Source organism: Artemia sp. Qi Xiang Cuo, chromosome 12 (genome assembly GCF_049724085.1).
Source record: "Artemia sp. Qi Xiang Cuo chromosome 12, ASM4972408v1, whole genome shotgun sequence".
NCBI lineage: Eukaryota > Metazoa > Arthropoda > Branchiopoda > Anostraca > Artemiidae > Artemia > Artemia sp. Qi Xiang Cuo.
Window position 1 is genome coordinate 32,546,169 of NC_142805.1, and position 17,340 is coordinate 32,563,508.

A 17,340-nucleotide genomic window follows, 5' to 3' on the forward strand; every position below is an offset into this window, starting at 1 on the left:
TGATTTCTTCTCGATCTATTTCACTAGAAAAGGCATCTAGTAGAAAAAAAGAGTCCTGAATTGACTACCACCTTCGACATTCCATTTTCCGTGATAAAAGTACCATGGAAATGGTCCGTCATTCTTGATGGTCAAAAACACTGCTAATAAGTTAAATTAAGTTAAAAAGACAGGACGATAATACAGCACTTGAGTAAGTAAAATTATCCAATGGTGAATGTCCATAAATATCAATTTATTATCTCATTTGTTGTGAAACTCTCCACTGTAATTTATTCCAAACTACCCGCAGGAAAAATACCCGGAAAATACCCACCGCGGAAAATACCCTCCCCCCTGTTGAAAATGTCCCCCACGGAAAATATACCCACTCGGAAAATACCCCCCGCTAAATGCCCCCCTTGCCGTGGAAAATAAGGCTTTTCAAATTTGAGAATTTATTTGAGTTTATTTTTTTTTAATTTCCGTAGGAGGGAAGGAATTTTGGTACTTGTGTATAATTGACCACCCACTCAAGTTTACGCTGTAAAATTCGAGAACACGACGGTTTTTTCGTTAGTTTCTTCGTTACTTTAGACAAGGTCGTATCCAGGGGGGCTAGGGGGTTTTTCCCCCCCCCCCCCCCGATATGTCCGAGAAAATTGTTTTTTTTAACACTGACCTCGTTATGAAACTCGCATTTTTTAAGCTTACTAAATGACAAGGTCACTATAATTACCGACTTAGCTTCAACTAGTTGCCGTTGAGTGAACAAAAGAGTCAATTATTAGGATTAGGCAACATATCTTCTTCTTCAGCTCAGCCTTCTCTTAACTGGTGCAATCCAATCACAGGTCAGTTTGTATCAAAGGCAGCAACCAGCTTCAGATCCCACAAGACGAAATTGAACAAGCTGTCATCAGGGCCTGTGATTTAGACGTTGCTGCGAACTTGCAGTTACTTGAATATCCCTGGCTGCCAGATGAGAGCTACTCGTTTCTAGCATCAGGCAAACGTAATTTAAGGTTTCAGCAAAGCTGGATGGCTCATTTTCCGTGGCTTGCGTACTCGGATAAATTTAAGGGTGCTTTCTGAAAATGCTGTGTAATCTTCGCAGCTGAGTGCTCCGGTAAAGGAAATCACCAAAGGGTTTGAACACTGGTCCTAAAACCATTTACAGCATGGAAAGACGTGATTGAAGTTTTTGCTTGTCACAGTAAATTGAATATCCATATAGGAAGCACTGTGCTTGCGGAGGGCTTTGTGACCGTACAGAAAGGCAAACAAGACAATATTTTCTTCAATTTTGATGACGGTCGAAAAGCTCAAACAAATTAAAATCGCATGAGATTCAAACTGGTTGTAGAAACTATTGTTTTTTGTGGTCAACAGCAGCTAGCCCTTCGTGATACGATTGATCACGGTCCTCTACGTCCCGAAATAAAGAACCATCTTTAAAAGATAGAAATTTCCGTGCTCTTTTGAGAATGGGAATGCGATGTGATGATGACAAGCTGAAAAAGCATACTGAAAAAAGTGTGAGAAGTGGGATGTATTTGTCCCCAGTTGTGATAAATGAGCTTATTGATATTTGTGAAAAGATGATTCAAGCTAATATGGTTAAAAGGGTAAAAGAAAAAGTGTGCTGTTCGGTTTTAGCGGAACGTCTGGCATAAGAAACACTGAGCAGCTGTCCATTTGTGTTCGGTATGTTTTAAACAGAGGTTTGCGCGAGGATTTTCTTGGGTTTGTTCCCGTATCAGATTTAACCAGACAAGGTCTGGTAATCACAATATTAGAAACCTTGAAAAAACCATGCTTTGGATTTGAGCAAGCTTGTAGGACAGCGATGTGACGGAGCAGCTGCTATCAGTGGGCACCTAAGAGGCACTCAATCTTGGATGAGACATCAGTATCCACGAGCAGTTTATTTCCACCTGTGGAGCACATACACTCAACCTGGCGATCGCTTCAGCTAGCTCCATTCCAGTCACGAAAACGTGGTTTGGGACAATATCTCAGATCTGGAACTTTTTCGACTCATCCCCCTTCCCTACCCAGGTACTCAAAGACAGAATTTTACAATGCATACCAGAATCTAGAAAAACTTCTCTCATTATTCTTTGTGAAAAATGGTGAGTGGAGAGGCACGATACCGTTAGCTGCCCTGTGAAGCTCTATAAGCCAATTTTAGAAGCGCTGGAAGAGCTCCAAGAAGGAAATGCGAATGCTGAGACTTCCGCAAAGGCCCATCAGTTAACAAGCTCAATGAAGCAAGGACAGTTTCTGACCAGTTTATTCGTAGCAAAAGAACTCTTTTGCCTTACGTAACCGCTGTGTATAGTTCTTCAAGATGTTGACTGTGACTTGGTGCTTTCATGTGATTAATTAAAGAAAAAAAACTTTCCGAAAAATAAGCTTTTCAAAGAAAAGTAAAGGCCATTTTAAACTTAAGCTATGCAGATACAAATACCATTTAAAATTCAAACTCAAAACGACCAGAAACTAGTATTTAAGAATAAATGAAACTCAAAACGATCAGAAATTAAATAAGCAATCATAGCAAAAACATACAACAAGTAATACTATAAATGAATAACTAGCTCTTAAGGCGAGTAATGCTTAGATTGAATATGAATATCAAGCTTAAAACGAAAAACGATATCTCGATATTGAGGCGTAAGTGAAAATTAAAACCAACATGAATTAAATAAACAATCAATGAAAACAATCATACAATACATATTAATGTAAATTAATAAATAAATCTTAAAACGACTGAAACTTAATTTGAATGTGCAAATCAAGCTTGAAAGGAACAAAAATCACTACAAACAAGAGTTTGGGTATGACCTCCTTCGCTCACTGTAAAAGTCTAAAACCTACTGCGTCATTGGCGCTTTAATGAAAAATAATTTTATTACAAATATTTTCTTTTGTACTTAATATTGAAAATAAAAATTGAAATTATATTAACATTTTGAACTGATGAGCTTTGTTTCTGTTGAAGATGTAACAGCACCAATTAAAGCTCTAAAAAGTAAGGATTCTTTTGATCATGATGGTAAACATTCAAACCATATAAAACAGGCATCCCCCGAAGCAATCCTTCTTCTCGCTACTCTTTTTACTACTATTCTTTCTTCTGGAGTTCTTCCAACTAACTTTTCTCGTGCTACCACTTCACCCCTTCCAAACAAAGGAGGGAATACGAATCGATGTTCTGATTACAGACCGATTACTGTTTCGTGCTAGATGTAAAGATGCAAAGGTCGTAAGTTATGCATCTGGAGCATGTAACGTTCTTATAGAAAGTCTTGACATAGAAGCTTCAAAAAAGGCTTATTTGATTAGAAATTAAGAGGACTAGCGCCTTTTTATTAGTCAAAAGTGATTAGAGGGCAAATGTCTCCCTCCACGCTCATCATTTCCCTAAACACTTCCAATCAAAATTTAGATACAGCCATTTTGTTAAGCCTATCAGAAAATACTGGAAATTATGTCTTTGAGGATAACAAATCCCCCAAGCCCTCAGGGCAAGGCTTGTAAGTTGTGCCCTTGGAAAATTTTGGGTTATTATTGAAAGTGTGGTCATAAACCTCAAAGGGGGCTCATTGTATTGGTATCTAGACGCTCTAGTGCTCTTTTTAAGATTCAAAGTTATCAGAGGGCAGCTACCCTCTCACCCCTACACACGTCATATTGTCCCGAAATGTGTCTAATAGAAATTTTGAGACAGCCATTCTATTCAAAATAGTCTAAGTATCATATAACAAGGCTTTTAGGGTTTAAACAAACACCAGAGACTATGCCCAGGGGGCATTAATGCTTTTTAAGGAAGGGATGGTCGTTTAACTTTAGAAGAGGCTCAGTCTTTCTCCCTAAAAAAGACTATGTCAAAATATAACGAACAGAAATTAATCAAAAAAAGTTTTTACACAAAATAAGTTTTTCAAAAAAAGTACAGAACTTCATTTAACCAAAAGGGAACAAAAATAGAATCAGAAAAATATAAATAGAATCAATAAATAATTGAAACCCAAAACAAACAGAAATAAAAATAAGTCAAAATCAAAACAAGCAGATATTAATCTGAGTAGAGTTCTAAACCCTATGCTTCCTAAAAGCCAGAATACAATTTGTACTTTACTGAAAAATTCTTCTAATATTTTCACTTCTAACTTCAAAAAACAAAACAAAAAGTAATTAAGATTTTAAGGAATAAATATCAGCATATGTATTTTAAACTGACAATGTACTTTTTTTCAGTAAATTCATTTGAAATTTTTTTTAGCAAAGCACAAATTATATTCTGGCTTTATAAAAAAGAATAGGGTTTAACACCCTACTCACATTAATTTCTTCTCGTTTTGAGTTTGACTTTTTTTTTTTTGGGTTTCATATATTTATTGATACTGATTTGTGGTAGTTGAATGCTTGGTAGATTATTTGGTTCTATTTTTGTTCATTTTTGGTTTAATGGAGTTCTTTACTTTTTTTAAAATCTTAATTTGTGCAAAAAGTTTTTCTGATTAATTGTATATAACAACGATATGTTAACTAACGAAACTAACAAAAAAAAGAAAAAAGCAAAGCACTCATAGAAATACGTACGGGTCGACTTGTTGCATTGCAAGACTTCTTTAAGTGACGTCATACTAAACTGAAATTGTTTAAGTGACGTAAAACATTCGCCAGGCAAAAGCAGTTAAATTCAAATGAGAAAAATAATAAATAAAAGTAAAAGGGCGTTTTTGCAAAATGCAAAACTCTTTCATCCTCTGTTTAGTTGAAAATTCGATCGAAAAAAATTCAAAATATCATTATTTTGGCTTACTGTGAGCATATAGAAGAAGACTTCGCTATCCCGCCATTACTAACGTGTTTTCTATTTGAAGATTTTGGATAGAATAAAGTGAAGCAAAATGGCTTATGATATGCCTACTTTTAAACTGGTCCTGGTTGGGGATGGAGGCACTGGAAAAACTACTTTTGTGAAGAGGCACTTGACAGGTGAATTTGAGAGGAAGTATGTTGCGACATTAGGTGTTGAAGTCCATCCACTTGTTTTTCACACAAATAGAGGTGCAATCAGATTCAATGTATGGGACACAGCTGGACAAGAAAAATTTGGTGGACTTAGAGATGGTTATTATATTCAGGGACAATGTGCCATCGTAATGTTTGATGTAACTTCAAGGGTCACGTATAAGAATGTCCCGAATTGGCACAGAGACTTAGTTCGAGTTTGTGAAAATATTCCAATTGTTCTATGTGGTAACAAAGTTGACATTAAAGATAGGAAGGTTAAAGCCAAGTCTATTGTATTTCACCGAAAGAAGAATCTTCAATATTATGACATCTCTGCGAAATCGAATTATAATTTTGAGAAGCCTTTTCTTTGGCTTGCAAGGAAACTAATTGGTGATCCAAATTTGGAATTTGTTACCATGCCCGCCCTTCAACCCCCTGAGGTCCAGATGGATCCCAATTGGCAACGGCAGATTGAAGGGGAACTTGCGGAAGCTCAGAATGTTGCTCTTCCGGAAGATGACGAAGATTTATAAACATGTGTGCTCGGCTATTGTTGGACAATTGGCTGCTGAATATTTTTATTTTGCAAAATAACTTGACTTGAAAAATGGCGAATGCTGTCTGAATTTATACGTAACAATATTAGAAACATTGAAAAAACCATGCTTTGGATTTGAGCAAGCTTGTAGGACAGGGATGTGACGGAGCAGCTTCTATCAGTGGGCACCTAAGAGGCACTCAATCTTGGATGAGACATCAGTATCCACGAGCAGTTTATTTCCACCTGTGGAGCACATACACTCAACCTGGCGATCGCTTCAGCTAGCTCCATTCCAGTCACGAAAACGTGGTTTGGGACAATATCTCTGATCTGGAACTTTTTCGACTCATCCCCCTTCCGTACCCAGGTTCTCAAAGACAGAATTTGACAATGCATACCAGAATCTATAAAAACTTCTCTCATTATTCTTTGTGAAACATGGTGGGTAGAGAGGCACGATACCGTTAGCCGCCCTGTGATGCTCTATAAGCCAATTTTAGAAGCACTGGAAGAGCTCCAAGAAGGAAATGCGAATGCTGAGACTTCCGCAAAGGCCCATCAGTTAACAGGCTCAATGAAGCAAGGACAGTTTCTGACCAGTTCATTCGTAGCAAAAGAACTCTTTGGCCTTACGTAACCGCTGTGTATAGTTCTTCAAGGTGTTGACTGTGACTTGGCTCTTTCATGTGATTAATTAAAAAAAAAACTTTCCGAAAAATAAGCTTTTAAAAGAAAATTAACGGCCATTTTAAAATTAAGCTATGAAGATAAAAATACAATTTAAAATTAAAACTAAAAACGACCAGAAACTAGTATTTAAGAATAAATCAAACCAAAGACGAACATAAATTAAATAAGCAATCATAGCAAAAACATACAACAAGTAATGATATAAATGAATAAATATATCTTAAAGCGAGTAATGCCTAGATTGAATATGAAAATCAAGCTTAAAAGGAAAAATAAATATTTTCCTATTGAAGTATAAATGAAACTTAAAACGAACATAAATTATATAGACAATCAATGCAAACAACCATACTATAGATATTAATGTAAATTATTAAATAAATCTTAAAACGAAAGGAATGAGTGCTTCAAGTTGTAAAATTGGTTTAGGGGGGATATTAAGAAAATAACTTGATCTGAAAAGATATAAAAAAGCCTTTTGAATGTATTGCTTGGTGTTGGGGTATTCAAAATGCCATAAAGCAGAGTTGCGGGTGAAAAGAATGAGTATTTCAAATTGTAAAATTGGTTTAGGGGGGGGCATTAAGAAAAGAACTTGTTCTGAAAAGATATAAAAAAAACCTTTTGAAAGTATTGCTTGGTGATGGGGTATTCAAAAAGCCATAAAGTAAAGTTTTGGGTGAAATGAATGATTACTTCGAGTTGTAAAATTGGTTTAGGGGGGACATTAAGAAAAGAACTTGTTTTGAAAAGATATAAAAAAGCCTTTTGAAAGTATTGCTTGGTGTTAGGATATTAAAAAAGACATAACGTAAAGTTGTGGGTGAAAAGGATGAGTACTACAAGTTGTAAAATTGGTTTAAGAGGGACATTAAGAAAGGAACTTGTTCTGAAAAGATATAAAAAAAAGCCTACTATAACTAACCTAAACTTCAACTCTAACTAAAACTCTATGCTAAGACTCTAGGCTAAAACTCTAAACTCTTAAATAAAATTAAACTATAACTCTAACTAAAACTCTAAGCTAAGACTCTAAGCTAAAACTCTAAGCTCTAAACTAAAACTAAACTACAACTCTAAACTAAAACTTTTTACTAAAACTAAACTACAACTCTAAACTAAAACTTTTAACTAATACTTTACTAAAACTAAACTACATCTCTAAACTAAAACTCTTAACTAATACTATACTAAACTAAAAGTGCAAGGAAAAACTCTAAGCTAAGACTCTTGGCTAAAATTCTAAACTGAAATGTTTACCTAAAACTAAACTACAAGTTCAAAAACACTTAACTAAAACAAAAATAAAATATAACCCTAACTAAAACTCTAAGTGCTGAGAGTCTAACTTAAAACTCTAGACTCTGAACTACAACTAAACTAAACTCTACCTCTAACTAAAACTGTAAGCTAATATCAAACTAAACCTCTAAACTAGGGAAGGGGTTAAAAAAATACTATGTTAAAAAAAAATCAAAAAAGTATTAAAAAAAGGGGAAGGGAGAGGGAGAGGGAGGAGGATAGGGGGAGGAGGGAAGGAAGGGAAGGGAGGAATAGGATGCTCTTTGGGGGCTCGGGGGCATTATGGGGCCCGGGGGATCCTTTGGGGTTGGTGTAGGGGACCTTACAACACTATTCAAATGAAACTTGTGTATTATTACGAACACAGTCGAGAATGGCCCAAATCATCTTATAAAATGTCTCAAAATGTATCGCCCAAATCATCTTCTAAAATGTCTCAAACTGTTTCGCCCAAATAATCCCTTAAAAGTAATTTCTGTGTGTTCCTTTATTTCGGCATCCCTGCGCTGTCACATTTAAAATTCCCAGGAAACCATTTCCTGCGTAAAATATATTCAATCTTTCTTGAATTTCTGAAAAAATATCTAAGGTGTTCCTACCTACACTATTATGGCTTCGATAGAATATTAATTCCCGAATTTATCACTAAGCCTAAAGACCAGAGAAGCAATATTTAAAAATAGAATATTAATTTATTTCTGCCGCTAAAGACCATTTATCTCTCACACCTAAAGACCAAAGAAGCCATATTGTTTCTTAATTCCCCTTCGTTGATCAATAATTCCCCGCCGATTATGTAAATCAATTTCTCGGAAATCTAGTTCCCCTCGATTATGCAAATCAATTTCTCAGAAATTCTCTCCCCCTCGTGGATCAATAAACCATGAATAAATTGTCCTCAGGGAGAAAAACCATGAAAAAACATTCTCAGTGAGAATAACCATAAAAACATGCATAAATTATGTAAGTTTCGGAACTCATGATAGGTTCCTACTTAGTAACTAGATTGACTCTCTAGTTTGAACACTCAAAATTGAATTTTCTAAGCGGTTCTTGGCTAATCCCCCTCCCCCGAGGAATATCCCCCTCCGTAGACAATTACCCCATGGAAAACTCAAGAAAGCATTTTTCAGTAAAGCTCTAGTTTTTCAGCATTTTACAAATATAGTGAAATATAGCCAACCATGTTGTTTAAAACAATTTGTTAAGAATATTATTTATAAAATATTCATATATTTATATATATTATACACGTATAGCAACAATTGAGCTAGATTACCTAATCTTAATTTATATGTGACAGAATTTTTCAGACTGAGAAAATTCACCCTGTCTGATGGGCTAGCTTAGCTTTGATCATGAGCACCGCAATAAAGCTGCCTAAGTAAAGAACGGTGTTGGCACACTTTACAATTTTTTTTCCATACCAGGGCACTTCGTATCAAAAGAGTTGTCACAGAAACTTGAGAAAAGGGCTCATCCGATTGGAAATCGAAACGGCTAGTGCCCTTTTTAATAGTCGAAACTGATTGGAAGGTAACTTACACCCCTTCCACGCCCACCATTTAATACTATTTTGAGAAAGCCGATTTGTTAAACGTAGTTGTAAATTGTGGAAATTAGACCTTTGAGGATGACAACCCTTCCCTTTAGAACCCTCAGGGATAGGGTTACAGTAGAAATGCCCCTATTGCTCCCGTACGAACACCGTTCTGCCATCTACAATTTAGTCTAACACCAATGGGACATAATTTATTCAAGGATTATCGATCGAGTCTAATGGATGGTGTCAAGGTCGATTTATTTGTTGTTTCTAAGTGAATTGACTCCGGGACGGAGTTTGCACATGCGCATTGACGGTGGGGAATGTATTGATATATGACTTGAGGGGGAAAATGGATTTCCAAGAACTTGATTTATAAAATCAGTGGGGAATGAATTGATCTAGGACTCGAGGGGGGAAGTGAATTTCCGAGAAATTGATTGCGTAATTGAAGGGGAGATGATTTCCAAGAAATTGATTGCGTAACCGAGTAGGACAATTAAATTGCCAAGAAATTGATTTACATAATCGGTGGGAGAATTTTATTGATCCGATAACGGGAAACAGGAATTATATGCCTCCTTCTAAGCCAATCAGAGGGCCAGAAATATTAGCGGGAGAGGATTGCAGAGAATATAAGGAAAGGATTTTTGCTATAGTTTTTATTAGTCTGTGAATTGAAATCAAAGGAGTGAGAACAGTTTGACTTTAATCATTTGGTTATATTTGTGCTGATGATGAGTGAAATGTTTACCCTATTAGAAGTTGATAGTGGAGTTGGTAGCAATAATAAACGAGCACCAAACATTGCATTGGAAATAACGAGAGGTTCACGGCTTTGTCTGGAATGGGATGAAGTATATGCAAGATATGTGATATTCTTGAACAAATTTAAAATGGAGGATCAATTATGTTTTGCTTCAAGATTTGATATAGCGCATGTGAATAGACTTCAATGTGCTTTAAGTGCATTATCGAAACATATAGAAGACAATAAACTGTATCACAAATTGTACATGCTTAGTATTATTGTTGTAATTATTCAATAAAATTGATGCGAAATCGAAAATGTTCCCTTTCTTTTTGTTGTTAGAATGTTAGGCTAACGATTCATGGTCAGTCTAGAGTCAGCAGTCAGAGTGAAAGGATTGAAAAATGAATAAATTCGAGAAAGAGAGAATTAGATCGAATCTTGTGTTTATGGAAAAACATTTGATTTTGGATGATGATTTTCTAGAGCTATCTCTTCATCGGAAGATATTCTCTCGGGGAACACTTGACAATATAATATGGACTGATTCTCCCCCATTGGCCTATTGTATGAAGCTTTGTCGATGTGACTCAAATGCTTATACTCAATTTATTGATATATTAATTGGAACAAAGCAGAATAATAGTGTGGATACACTTTTGAAAACATTGCCATAGATTCAATGTAGATGGCCCCCCACTATTCGAAAGAGGTGACGTCACAGAGTTAGTCCTCTACCATTCTTCCACCCTAAATTTATCGAGCGAGACGATCAGTTTCGTTTTAGCTGTGAAGGAGAGTTGACATCATAAACCAAAAAATGTTCTATACATGTCCACTATGCATGTACACTCTTGGCAGTTGGACTCAATGTGAGAATTGTACAATTATTGAGGACTATAGTGAAAAGTACAAATTAGATAATTCTTGTAAATTACATAGAGGCTATGCAGTACAAATTAAAGGATGTAATTCATGTCTTGAAGTGATTTGTGACTCTCAACCTAGAGGACATCTATGTTCCAATTGTCACTATGACAAATGTGATCAGTGGGAGAATACTTACCCCGTTATGATTGGAAAGAATCCCAAACGTGATTTTAGTTTATTTCTACGAGATTGGTATCGTCGTGGATTTAAATGATTCTGGGAGGAAGAATCTGGTCTACGATTCTACTGTTTGGGTAACAAAACAATTTGGTTTCTACGTACATCGTTGTGACGTCACTGCCTATTATGACTATAAACCAAGGGATTTTTATTTGGCAGTTACCGATTGTGATTCACCATTCAAAACACTGTATGTGATATTGCTTCAAATAGACAGATTGAAACTCGTGAATTTCAAAATATGAATGCAAGTAGCATCATTGACTATACAACGAGATACGACAAGAGTGAAGTTACATTATACTGTAGAAAATGTGACCCTGACTTTGCAGTCAATCAAGATCAATACACAGTGAATCCGAATGATTTACCGGCATTAGTGGTTCATGACAGTTGCCTATACACCGATGAAGAAATCTAAAGTGAAGATTTAAAGACATTGTTGTACATATACATTTTATTAATAAACAAATTCACAAACATTTTTTAAGCACTTTACTCTTAGGGCACTGAAATTTATATTATACAGGTCTAAGAGGATATTTTCCAATAGAAAGTCAATCAGACGTGGATTGTCTACATAAATGTTGAGAAACTGCTTATAAGTATAGCCGCGACATCAAAACACAAAATATAGTACTGCATTGAAACCACAGCTTTTAGTCGTCAGATCCTGCACTCTCCTCCGATTTTGAATAATAGTTTTCCCACTGCTCTCAATATAATTGCTGATGTGGGGTGTGTAGAATGTATGGGGTAGACCAAGAGGATCAAAAGATTCAATGGTCTTCATTGTTTGAAAGATGCACAGCCAATGACCAGTCAGCACAGTCGACGAACTGCTATTAACAATAATTAAGGTGTTGTTACCACTTTGAATTTTTCCAAGAAAGTCCGAGGGCAGACAATAGGATTTGTACTGGGACATGTAGGGATCCATATTAAATACATTGATTTTTGACTTGTGTTCATGGTGCCAAGTCTAGTAGAACACTACCTTCGGGAGTAATATCCCAGTAGCTTTCATATTGATTTAGTGAGATTAGTGCAATACTCTCAGCCAATGGGTTGGCAAATGTACACTCTAAACGCACACTCCCCGTACGTACTCTACTCATATCCTGGGTGCCAGACAAATCCAATACAATGATACCATGTGTTTTAACAAACATTTCTTCGGTTATACCATTTTCAAATAGTTGTAAATCATGATCTAGGGATTGCATGGTCAACTCGTACAATGTTCTATAGGATTTATCAAAAGATAGATTGTTGAGTGGGATGCCGTTTACTTTGCAGACAAGAGACGAAAGTCCAAACATTTCAAATTTATGTGGGCATCCAGTCCACAATCCTATTACACTAGCGCTTTTTACAAATGCCAAAGCGAGTTTTGATGGAATTTCACCATTGATAAAGGATGAGTCGGTGAAGGTGCGTGACCCCATGGCAATATGACGTTGATTGGTGATTGTATCAGGAACAAGTAGTTTTATATTATTTCCACTGACTCTCAGTTTTTCCAATGCCAAAGCAACAGAACTCATAACTTGTTGTTTCCGTACATGAAGTATTGCCGAGGTCAGGGAGAGACTTACATCAGGATTGGCAGCAAGTTCTTTTCTCAATATGAAATTGGATGGTGCAAGCGTCAATTTTATATCTACTTTAACATTGGGTGGTAGCCATTGGGGTATATTAAATATTTCATGATATATTTTTCCAACTAGATGTAATTCACTAGTTGTAGCATTTTAAGTGCATCTGTACTATCAGCATTAATAATATATTCATATCCATTGGAGTAGCCTCTCAATTCCTTGTATGACTTGGGTGTCATCAGCATGAATTGCATACAGCTTGCATAATTTAAGAGATTGTTGCTTGTGCTCACCAGCGTGCCATTGAAGTAGACACTGATTTGACGAAATAAATTATGTAATATACAATTTTCATAGGATATTCTATCGGCAAAAATTGGCAATGTATTATCAGATTTCCGGAGTTTCATTTGTAAATCTACAAATGTTGAAGACATGTCCATAAAGTAGTCCTCAATGGAATAAATTTGAAAGTGGATATTACCGGAGAGGGGTTGTTGAGGATAAAATTGTTCATAGTATCCATGTTTGACACTCACATCAACATTTTCAGCATTGAATAGGTTCAATGAGGCGGTGATTGAAGGTTGAGAATCCTTATGAGGTAGGTAGCACATCTTAGGAAAAGAAATCTAGTTTCGATCTAAAAATCCCTTCCTGCGGCTTCTTCTTCTTCTACTACTGTTTACAGTGCGTGTCGGCTTTTTCCTTCTTTTGTTTGACAGGGGTGATGTCTTTCGTTTCTGACCTGAGTAAAGACTGATGAGTGATGCATTTTTTCTCGACCTTTTTAAACCTTTTCCATTTTGTTTTAATCTCTCGACAAGGGTTCGCGCACTGGACCTAAGATTTTCCGTAGCAATTTTTTTTAAATCCTTGCCTGAGCCCCAATCGTATAGTGTAGAGGATGCAAAATCTGTTGCAGCCAGTAGAAGATATTTTCTAGCCAGTGGTAGTGAAGAGTGAAACCGCCTAGCAAACCAACTGCCAAGACAATAGATTGACGAGCGTCCTTTGTAATAGTCCATTCCATTGTCCTGTTGTCTTGGGCTAAGAGTATTAACATAGCAGTCAATATCAGGGCAAATGAATACCATTTTCCTGTTAGACATCTTGTTGTTGGACGAAAATGGCATGTAATCACAGCCAAACCTTTTGATATTTCTAGAGGATCACCTAATTCAGTTCTTAGTGTTAAATGACAGAGTTCCAAATAGGAAGTGTTTACGGGAATATGCTGAAGATGCTTTATATTGTAGTGGTGAATATGTTCTTGATTGGTTTTTCGTTCAAGAACTCGTAGGAGGGGAACATTTGAATTACCAACCCGGGATGTTTCCACAAATGAAGCGTAGAGAAATATACATGTGTCCGTGGAAAAGGCAGGCGGGTAGTCTGCAAAAATGAAATTAGTGGGATTACAGTGAAAATAGAATTTTAATAACTCTGACACACTTTTACTTAGATATTAGCTAAAAATATTATTATGAGGTTGAAAAGATAGCGAAGATGTCTACAGTAGGCAGAGAAAATAAGGTGATAGAAAAAATAGTGGTTTATCTGACAAGTAAAAAATTACATTCTATTTAGATATCTCTGAAGAACGGGGGAGCAGAAAAATTAAAAAAAAGGGGTGTGGAGGAGAATTATAGCGAAAATAACATTTTAATATGTCTGACACACTTTTACAGTGATGAAAAATGGGTTGGTTTAGATATTTCTATAACCAGGTAGAAATGCTTATATTTTTATATTCCGACTGGACTTTTGTGCCTGAAGGCCCTGGCATAGTATGCTGGAGGGTAACCTCCTGACCTTGTGTAAGTGGTGCAGCTCTTGAAGGCCCAGGTAAAGCATGATGGAGGGCGGACGGGCCGGCGAAGTTATGTTCTGGCGCAGATTGGGCTGCGGCTTGAGCAGGAGGGCCAATGACGGTACGGACTTGTGCAGTCAAGCCAGCAAAGTCACGGGCTTGCAAATATGCAGCGACGGCGATGTCACTGGTAGGTTGCATTGGTTCCTGATTGGATTGGACTTGGGCAGGTATTAGTTGTCTGGAGGGCCTCGGCCAGCGACCATACTGCACAACTGTCGCCTTCTCAGGGGTTTTATTATTATACCTTGCTTTCTTTTCAGGTGGAGGTGCATATTCTTCACAAATGTCTTTAAAAAGAAGAAAAAATTTAGTATTGAAATAAATTTTCCCCTTTTTACAGAATAAAAATTAGTACCTCAACCCCCTAACCATAATTTTGTCTAGAAAGCATTTATCGTAGAGAAGCCCCCTCCCCCCATTTTTAGTAAAGTTAAAAGTTAAAATTTGCGAGAAATATACTAGACTCAGAAATCAAATGCTTTTCAATTTACGCATAATAAAGTTATGTTTTCTTTTTCTTAGAAGTCCCGACCCTCTTACTTTTCACGTGAAGAAACATTTTTTTTTCACTTTACAATAAAGGTGTTAGAAGGGAGGCCTTGCAACCCTAACCCCCCCCCCACCATATAAACACTGAGTACTCAAAATGGAAAATGAATATTACATGAAACTGACATCCATCCCCCTCTTAACAATCCCCCCCCCTTCTGTTTACAGAAGAAAGTCTCTCTCCCTTTTCATTAAAGCAAAAGTCAAATTTGCAATGAAGAAGCTATGATGTTAATTTGATCAAAAGTATCCTTTTTTTCTCTGAAACCTTTGAATAAGCCGCTAACATAAGGATTGAGAGGCCGGATGTACTTTAAAAGGGTGACAGTAACTATCGGCTATTAAAAACTTCACGAAAATGCTTAAGTCAAACCATAGCAGCTTAATAGCTAGGGGATACACAGAAAGTTGGCTGTCAAAAGGAGAGTTCAAAACATAGTTATTTCTTTTGGAAGAATTTAAGTCATAAACTGAAAGGGTTGTGGAGGGGGGAGGGTAGGTTTACGTGGTAAAAAAGAACATTTTAAGCTTTCTAGCGAGTATAAACAATATATAGTGGAGTTTGTATTGTGTGTGTGTGTGTGGGTGGGGGGTTATCTTAATTTGAATATACTGGAGGTGGGCTATGTAAAATGATTTTATTTGAAAGTAAAGTATGAAAATTTACTAAACGGAACTCACATTGTTATTTGATGTATCCAGAGTATCCAAATCACTAATATTCGATGTTTTATCCATAGTGTCACAGAACTTTCTGAATGTTTAATGACAACGCACGTCCGTTATATACGAAATCTCAAAGGCGAATTGTGATGTAATGGGAAACCATATGTAACTGGCTCCCTGATTGGCTTAGAGAAAGACATCTTATGTAACCGGCTCCCTGATTGGCTTGGAAGGGGACACGTGATCCTGTTTCCCCTTATCAAATCAATATATTCTCCCCAGCGATTATGTAATCAATTTCTCAGAAATTTGTTTCCCCTTCGATTAAGCAAACTTTTTCTCGGAAATTTAGCTCCCCTCCGATTACGCAATCAATTTCTCAGAAATTAACTTGTCTTTGTCGATTACGCAATCAATTTCTTGGAAATCCATTTCCCCCTCTTGTCCTAGGTCAATATATCTCATCCCCACCGTTAATGTGCATGTGTAAATTTCTCCCCGGAGACAAAACACTTGGAAAAAACACATAAATCGACCTTGAAAGAGGTGTCATTGACCCCATTAGAATCAATAAACCATGAAAATACATCAAAGTGAAAAAATCCTGTTTTTTCATTTTCAGTGAAAAAAAAACATACAAACATGCATAAATTATGCCCTGTCACGACTGGTACCCCCTCTCTACTGGTTACAAGTTATGCCCTGGGGGTAGGTAATGCTTTTATAGAAAGCGTTGTCGTGGAAACTTCAATAAAGGCTCATTCTATTGGAAATGCAAAGGGCTAGTGCCCTTTTTAATAGTCGAAAGTGATTGGAGGACAACTAACCCCCCTCTTACACCAACCTTTTCACCAAATACATCCAATCAAAATATTTAGATAGCCATTTTGTTCAATGTAGTTGAAAGTTTTGGAAATTAGGTCTTTAAGGATGACAACCCCCCCCCCCAACACACCTCCGGGCAAGGAGTGTAAGTTATGCCCTAGGGGCATATAAGGTTTTTATAGAAAGAATTGAAGTAGAAACTTCAAAAAGGGCTCATTTTACTGGAAATTGAAATCCCCCTCTCACGCCCACCATTTCCCCAAACACCGACAATCAAAGTTTTGAGATAGCCATTTTTTTCAACGTAGTTGAAAGTTTTGGAAATCATATCTTTGCGGATGACAATCCCCCCCCCCACCGCACTCAGGACACCGGTTGTAAGTTATGCCCTGGGGGCATATGAGGTTTTGATAGAAAGAGTTGTCATATAAACTTAAAAAAGGGCTTATTCAATTTGAAATTGAAACGGGTAAAGCCCTTTTCAATAGTCAAAGTTGATTAAAAAGCAACTAACCCCCGTCTGACGCCCACAAATTTTCCAAACTCCTCCAATCATAATTTTGAGATATTCATTTTGTGCACTGCAGTTGAAAGGTCTGAAAATTATATCTTTGTAGATGGAACCGTCCCCCCCCCCCCACCACCCTCAGGGCAAAGGGTCTAAATTATGCCCTGGGGGCATATAAGGCTTGTATAGAAAGTTTTGTCGTAAAAACTTCAAAAGAGCTCATTCGGTGGGAAACTGAAGGGTCTTGTGCCCTTTTTAATAGTCGAAAATGATCAAAGGGCAACTAACCCCCGTCTTATACCAAACATTTCCCCAAAAACATGCAATCAAAATTTTGAAATAGCCTGGTTGTTTAACGTAGTTGA

At 36.7% G+C, this 17,340-nt stretch overlaps 1 pseudogene; it reads left to right on the forward strand.

Moving 5' to 3' along the window:
• Positions 1-4,864: 4,864 nt before the first annotated feature.
• LOC148946028 (GTP-binding nuclear protein Ran pseudogene) lies at positions 4,865-5,631 on the forward strand (annotated as a pseudogene).
• The last annotated feature ends 11,709 nt before the right edge of the window (positions 5,632-17,340 follow it).